Raw genomic sequence first — 8,587 nt, forward strand, 5'->3', positions numbered from 1 at the left:
ACTACCTTCCATGCAAAATAATTTCATGTGTTTGAAAACAGTGATTAACTCATACCTTGGTCTTTACTTCTCCAGACCACAAAAATTAGTTCATTTCTCAAATCTTTTAAACATCTACTTTTACCTCTGGGCTACAGGTCCTGTTGGAGTTTGGAATCATCAGATGGCCAGAAATAAGTGAAATGAATTAAATGGTTTGGGAAGGTTACTTTGCTTTTCCTGAAGAGTCTAGTGTAGGGGCTTTAGAATGGGCTCTCACAAAAAGCTGGCTGGAGGCTGCTCTCCCCACACAAAAAAACAACTCCCCCACCCAGTTTTATGGAGTAAAGATGAACCAAAGAGAGGAAAGAGGGACTTCACAAGTGTAAATACAGAGCCTAACAATTTTTAAAGTCACCATTAAGAAGAGACTGGACAAAGGGTTTTGACATGCTAATCACTATCTGGCTACCTTACATAGCATAGTCTACCTAAGCATCTATGAACATTATATACTTCATTCCCAAAGGAGAATCTAGGAAGATCTTAAGAGAGAAGGAGAGGGATAAAATCTACAGCCAAGGTCAGCCCAGAAAGCCAGATGGTAGACTCTCTCCATATTATAGACCAGAAGTAACCAGTCAATTAAATCTCAAGTATTCATCAAGTGCCCAACACTCAATAGGCATGCAATGAGTATTAAACTGAAATATTGCTGGGCTGGGGAGAACCTTCTCAGTTTGGGCAGTCCTCAGTAATGGGATAAAACTGGCTGGGGGTCAGTGCTCAGAGAGACACAAGGAAACAATTACATACAATGTGATAGGCCCCTAAGGGCGGTACATGCTAAGGGATATGGGAGAGAAAACTCAAATCAGGCTAGTAAATTAGGCCAGGGAGGATTTTTTTTGTAGAGCTGAGCCTTTCCGGAGATCAATGCTGAGGACAGAAATGGCTTCAGAGTAGAGTCAGCCTGTATATAGAGTTGAGGGAGATTAGAAGCCAAATGAGGCATTGGGGAAAAAGTATGAGAGGGTTGTATGCTCTGCCAAGAGGTTCATATATTATCTATAAACAGTGTAAAGCCAAAATTTGCTGTGTTTTATTTCAAATTTTTATTATTGAGGTTTTCAAACATGTATTATACAAATGTAAACAGTATAATAGCCCCTCTGTGAGTCTCACTACCTAACTTCAACAATTATGGTCAGTTTTGTTTCACCTCTCCCAAAATCCCCTTTACCTCCCTCCTCCACTGGATAATTTTAAAGAAAATCCAAAACATGACATTATTTCACTAGTGAATACTTCAGTAGCTATCAAAGACTTTTAAGATCTGACATGCTCAAATCTATCAGGGCAAGAGGTGAAGAGGCAGGTTATGCAATTTTTTTTTTTTTTTTTTTTTTTTTTTTTTTTTTTTGAGACGAAGTTTTGTTCTTTCACCCAGGCTGGAGTGAAGTGGCACAATCTTGGCTCACTGCAACCTCCACCTCCTGGGTTCAAGCGATTCTCCTGCCTCAGCCCCTCGAGTAGCTGGGATTATAGGCGTCCACCACCACACCCTGATAATTTTTATATTTTTAGTAAAGTCGGGGTTTCACCATGTTGGCTAGGCTGGTCTCAAACTCCTGATCTCACGTGATCCACCTACCTCAGCCTCCCAAAGTGCTAGGATTACAGGCGTGAACCACCGTGCCAGGCCAGGTTATGCAATTTAGACACAGAAGTCAGTAAGAGCCACCAAGTAGTGGCAGTGAAGGTGGGGAAGTTATGAGTGATGCCAAGGAATCTTTCCTTAAATCAATCTTCCTATTCAGAAGATGGTGAGAAAAGGGGAGTGTTACAAGAAACTGAGGCAAACGGGGTTTGGATAATGGCAACGGAGACATTTAACAAGAATTGGAAATAAGGAAAAAATGCAGAGTTGGAGAGATGTGTTTAGTTTGGGATACGTTCAATTTGATAAACCAAATGCACATGTAAGTAGAACAAATGAAAATGTTAGGCAAAGAGATGAAAGAGAAAGAGCTGATCCAGAGAAGAGAATGAGGGGGGTGGAATCCAACCTAACTCAGTAAGTATTTGAAAACAGACAAGCAGCTGGGATAGATACTAGAGAGACAGAGAAGTGGTCCCTACCCTCAAGGAACTTTTAGTCTAATTGGAGAAACAGAAAAACTGCCTACATAAACAAATGCAAAATTAGGATAAGCGCTTAAAAAGAAAATTTATCAAAAGCGATATATGACTTGAAATAATGGAGATTGGACTAAGATCTTATTAAGTCAAGGGTTGAATTTAAACAGGGTTCAGAAATGAGAAAAAGGCAGAAAGCAGAGCAGGAAACCTTAAGAAACAGACAAATGGCGCAGACAGTGGCAGGAGAATAGAAGAGGGGAAGAAGAAGCTGAGAAGTAGGTAGGGGGAACTTCCAGGTTTCTGACTTCCAGAGACCTGAAATGGGGAACAATGGGAGAGGATTAGGTAAAAAGATCCGTCAGTAGGCAATATAAAAGAAAGCAACGGGTTTTCTGTAAGAATTACAAATAGGACCCTGGCAAAGCATGGTGCCTGTTGAGGCTGCAGCTTAAACTTGAAGTCAAAGTTCCTGGGCCTTAACAACTATATATGATTCAGACATATAGCACAAAACTAAGTAACTGTGCTTTTTGTTTAAGTGTCTTGCCATGCCTACAGGTCTGCAGGCTTCCATGAGCAGGGACCACGTCTGTTCGTGTCACTGCTGTACTGGAAGTTCTAGCATAGTGCCTAGCATAAAATAGGTATCTAATAAATAACAGAGACATTATCTCATTTACTCCTCACGACAACAGGTTAAAGAATAAGGATCATTCTCTCTCATTTTACTGACAGGGAAAATGCCACTCAGTCAGTGAAAAGACTAACAGTATCACCTGGTTAATAAGTGATGGGGGTCATGTGACAGGACCCCAAATCAGGGACGGAATCATTGTACAGGCATGAGAGCCAACGGAAAGGAGAGTGGAGCTCAGGGAGGCCATGCAGCTTAAAGGATGTGATGTCAAAGGCCACGGACCTGGGAATGAGACCAGGCTTGGATCTAAAAATCCCAGTGCTGCCTGCCCCTTACTAGTCACATAGCTTCTTCATCTACAAAACAAGGTAAGTAATCTCCAAGTCACCAGCTTAATGTAAAGACCAAATGATGATGGATGTAAAGCATCTAGCAGAATGCTGGCACACAATAAGGACTGGATAACAGCAAGCTCTGCTACCACTTACAAGATTCATGTGGGTGGAGCTTGTCACTGAAGCTTGCGAACGTGAGAAAACCCTGATGCTGTGAAGTATAGACCAACCTGTGGCATTTTCAGGCTCTAAGTGGGTGCTCTGGGATAAGTGGAGCCCTCCGGAATTACAGAGAAATTTCCCAGGCCTTGGGAAATTTACACAAACCCTATGGGGAGGAGAGGCTGTATGCCTACAGCCTACGGTTTTGCTCAGTGAATTACTTGACCCAAAATGAATGTCAGGCCCAGCAGTCACCGCCAGAAACAAGGAGGTCTTTTCTTCCTAAAGCAGTTCAACAGCAGAGGAAACTAACATAGTCCCACGGCTCAATGCTAATCTGGAAGGTATGGGCCAAATCTCAGAATGCAAGGGACTGAACACCCAGAGATACAGGAGAGTTGACAGTGGATGCTCATCCACTGCCACCCTAAGATCAGGGCCAACCCTGTGTAGTCACAGATATGGGCTGATTGTGCTCTTTCTATTCAGGTAAAACAGAGATGGTGGTTATGAAAAACCTCTCCCCAAAGCTCGTTCACCTTAGAAAAATAGTAAGATACTTAAATAATTCACTGACAATCAGAAGGTAAATTACTGACATCGACATCTCTAAATTAACTTGGTCTGTGGCTTAAGAACTCAATTGACAGGCTTCTGAAGCCAGAAAGGAACCAAAATGACCCATATGAATACTGGAGCAACTACTTCCAAATCAGGAGTTTACCCACAATGACCATGGTAACCAATCACCCAGGGGCTGTTTCACCTGAGAAGTTCTACATCTAACAGCACACCCCTATTTTTCAAAAAACCTACCGTCAAGTCATTCAAGAATTTTTTTTTTCCAGCCTGGGCAACATGGTAAAACCCCATCTCTACAAAAAGTACAAAAATTAGCCAGGCATGGTAGTGCACGCCTGTAGACCCAGCTACTCAGGGGCTGAGGTGGGAGAATCGCTTGAACCCCAGGAGGTGAAGGCTGCAGTGAGCCAAGATAGCGAGATCATGCCACTGCACTCCAGCCTCAGAGACAAAGCAAGACCCTGTCACAAAAAGAAAAGAAAAGGGCTGGGCTCGGTGGCTCACGCCTATAATCCCAGCAGTTTGGGAGGCCGAGGCAGGTGGATTACTTGAGGCCAGGCGTTCATGACCAGCCTGGCCAACATGGCGAAACCCCACCTGTACTAAAAATACAAAATTAGCCGAGCATGCTGCCGCATGCCTGTAATCACAGCTACTCGGGAGGCTGAGGCACGAGAATCGCTTGAACCCAGGAGACAGAGGTTGCAGTGAGCCAAGATCACACCACTGCTCTCCAGCCCGGGTGACAGAGCGAGACTCTGTCCCCCAAAAAAAGAATTCTTAGCAAGGATACCTAATTTGGAGTGGAATGTGCTGTATCTGTCCTCAGGACAAGAGGTGGCACTGAGTCTAACAGATGTGAAAAAAGGTATCAATTTGGTGAGACTGATAGGCTTTCAACCCTCTATACTTAAAACAAGGTTTTTAACACAAGCTACTTCAGAAATAATAAATCTTTCGACAGGCTGTGTAGGATAATGTGTTCCCAGGTATGTGAGATCAAAACTCAACTCTTACTGTCTGCAATCCCAGAAGTTCATTAAATACTGCTATATGGCACCCAAGGTTTGGTTTTAAGATATGTGTTCATTTTCATCCAAGAGGCAGCTGCAAGTATAGGCAGAGTATGTGTCACAGTTGGCTTGCCTAGCATATCCTGCATGAATAGTCAGCAAAAAAGATAAGACGTTTACAGATTTTAAAAGCCCACCAACAGCAATACATGAACTATAATGACAAGACAAAGCCTCACTCCAAAGGACATTCAACTTGATAAAGGTGTCACTATTCACAGTTACACTCTTACCATTTATATTTTTTCTCATAAAAGAATGTATTTAACACTTTCTTCAATTTTCCCTAGAAAGGCATCTTTTGCTAAATGACAGATAAACTCCGCCAAGAAATTTAAGACTGATTTTATTACCCTCACAACCCTAATCCTCTATAAAGAGGCAACATTTCCAACATTGAAATATTTTAGCAAGCACAGTTTTAAGTTAAAGTAGTATCTTTACAGTTCGTGGTAGGGGGGAGGATGGCAGGGACTATAAATGGAAAAAGAATTTTTAAATCCCTGTTGCATTATCTACCAGATGTAAGTGAATAATAACTAATATGTCTGCAGCCTCAGCCTTAATCTTAAAACAAATGATAGTATTCAAATATAATATTTTACACATGCAGACTGATAACAGGTTTTTCCTTTATTTCTTGAAGAGTCTGTGAACGACACAATACAAAGTACAATGTATTTAATGAAAGGTTTCCAGGCTGATTTCCCTACAGGTTATTTTCTTTCTTTTCTCTGGAACCCACACACGGGGTATACTGCAGGGACCAGGGGTGTATATAAAAATAAACTGTGAGCCAGTTTCAGAGCTGATACCCTTCTCCTACAGGGGCAAGTGAATTATTAGATCTGTGTCATGAGTGTTTTTTTTTAATATGCCATTGTTCCCACTTGAGCACATTAAATTTTCCATATCCACTTTTAAACCAATATAACCTTTTTTTCCTTGTTCATAATGTTCATACTGTACATTAACAGGCAGAAAATCCAATAGCTTAAGTCATCATATAGTAGTTATATGTAAAGCTTAGTAGATGAAAACCTTTTGCATTTTCCCCTCTTTGAACTGATACTATAGGAAGTTGGCTAAAACCTAGGGAAAAAAACCTCACACCTCATGGGAAACTGTACTAATTTTTTTTGTCTTTTATGATTGATCACAAATCCATTTTGAACATTACACATTTTTTTAAAGTTTATTATAACTGGTTCAACGTCTTCAAGCCCAACAAATTGAAGGTGCTGGAATCTTTTGCTCTGGAAGATGTGTTTGCCAATTATTTTTGCACTAGTGCACATAAACAGGGAAGACTGGATCTTAGGTAGGAGTTATACATTCCCGTACAAAATAATTGTATATTCTATGAAGACTGATTCTTTTTCTGGAGAAATATACAACAACACAAGGGAAATCTTGTACTAGCAGCCTAACTGAAGTGGCAAGATACAATATTAGAAAAACAGAGCTACTTTCATTACTGTGATGCTGTGTGTCAGAATGTCTCTCCTTAATGAACCTGTTTGCAATAAGACTCCGGGTGCAAAGAGGCTATTTAGAGAGACTACTGTGTCTATAGCGAGTCCTTCAAATATCTTCCCACTATTAGACATGCCGCATTGACCAATTCTGTCCTGATTGCTGTTCTTTTTACTATCAGGGGACACTCTTGCCCAGACAGACGGATGGATCAGACACTGCAGTTCATAAAATGTTTACACTGTACACACACATGCACTATGGTACAAGCTACTGAACTCCAGATCATACAGTGAGTTGAATGTGGCAGTGTCATATGAAGGCTTATGACTTTGCAATATCAATGAAAGGATTTAGGTTAAACTTTGCTCATCCTGCCTGCCTGTCACTCTCAACAAAAAGCCTTTTTTCCCCTGTCTCTTTCAGTGTATGTCCATTCCCACTGCTTACATGGGAACACTTCAGGCAAATCTTTTCAGCGTCATAAGGTTTTCTCATTCTGTTGAGATTTTTCTCCTAATTGCTGACAAGAAAAGAGGACTACACATGTCATGCAATCAGAAAAAAAAAAAGGGTGAGGGACAGTGCAATAATAATAATTTCAAAATGGTCCAAAAGACTTCCTAAAAAGATTTGAAATTCCAACTCACATTGACAGCCACTGAGATAAAAGGGCTTGTTGCTACAGTAAATGAAGCATCAGCAACCTTTTTACCAAGTCTTAACATGAGAGCCCAAGGTGCTTGGAGGAAACTTTCCATTCATCTTACACTGTGTATGGTCTTATCAGCTGCTGGGTGTTGCTGCAGCCTCACCTTTCATACACCTACATGCCAAATGACCTCTACAAAAGCCTTTTTCCTCTTGCGCACTTTCTAACAGTATGTCTTTTCTATTCGAATACAAATAATGTGCTTGCCAACAAGTTGCAGATGGTATTATCCCACGCCCCCAATCTCAGCTGTCAAATAGAAACAACTTCAAGCCCAAAGGTCCAAATTGACAGTATTTTTTTTTGTTTCGTTTTGTTTTGTTTTTAAAGACACTGTCTCACTCTCTACTGCCCAGGCTGGAGTATAGCGTCACGATCTTGGATCACCGCAACCTTTGTCTCCCAGGCTCAAGGGAGTCTCATGCCTTATCCTCCCAAGTAGCTGAGATTACAAGTACCCACCACCACACCCAGCTAATTTTTTTATTTTTAGTAGAGACAGGGTTTCACCATATTGGCCAGGCTGGTCTCGAACACCTGACCTCAAGTGATCAACCCCACCTCAGGCTCCCAAAGTGCTGGGATTACAGCCGTGTCCGGCCTAAATTGCCAGTATACTAGTAAGTACAACTACTATTCGTTACATCTGACAAGGAACCAGAACTCCACATCAAACTGAATCTGGATCTGATGAACCAAATGCATCCAATGACAGTTTCGATTCCATTTAAAAATTTCTGTAACCACCTCCTTTTTTCTGGGCTCAACCTTACATACTATCAGGCCTGACATATAGACCATAGCTTCTGCTGTAGCTCAGGCTTCGAAAGACATTTGGAATATCTATGATTTCAATGTTTATTTCCTCATCCAACTTTTAAATCTCCATTGTGATAAAACTTATAAATAAGGCTTTTATTAAATTACTCTGAACATTTACTAAAAACATACAAGTATTTCTTAATCAAAATACCTGCAATATTGTAAGCCTGTTTAAACATACTGAATATCTGACTACAGATTTAAGAGTGAAAGGGTCCAGAGAGATCTGGTAGCAGTCGCCATTTTTCTACCAAAAAAACTAAGGCTACAAAACATTTAAGGAAACCTGTTTTGGGCTGAACAACCCAGGACCCTGAGTGCTTTAAGCCTCTGGATGCCTTATCTGCTGGCCTATCCCACAAAAGACTGTGTATCTGTTATCCAGTGACCCTCTTGTATTTTGCCAATGAAGCGTTTTTTATTTGTTTTTGCTTTTATATTTGTCAATACAACAGTAAAGATATGCTGTTATATCTGTCATATACAACAGTAAAGATAAAAAATACATGTAATTACAAGGAATACAGATAATCCAAACATTATTTCTAGGTTCCTTTAGAACAGTTGTTTTCAGTAGTGTCTCACAAGTAGCAGCAACAGCATCATCCAGGAACTTGTCAGGAATGCAAATTATCAGGCACTGACCACTACAGAATCAAAAGACCTG

At 40.8% G+C, this 8,587-nt stretch overlaps 1 protein-coding gene across 2 annotated transcripts in view; it reads right to left on the minus strand.

The window, feature by feature from the left end:
- The window catches only part of BNC2 (basonuclin 2), a 456,158-nt gene that overhangs the window by 348,076 nt on the left and 99,495 nt on the right, over positions 1-8,587 (minus strand). The window lies entirely within an intron of this gene.

The sequence above is a fragment of the Nomascus leucogenys genome, chromosome 1a (genome assembly GCF_006542625.1).
Source record: "Nomascus leucogenys isolate Asia chromosome 1a, Asia_NLE_v1, whole genome shotgun sequence".
NCBI lineage: Eukaryota > Metazoa > Chordata > Mammalia > Primates > Hylobatidae > Nomascus > Nomascus leucogenys.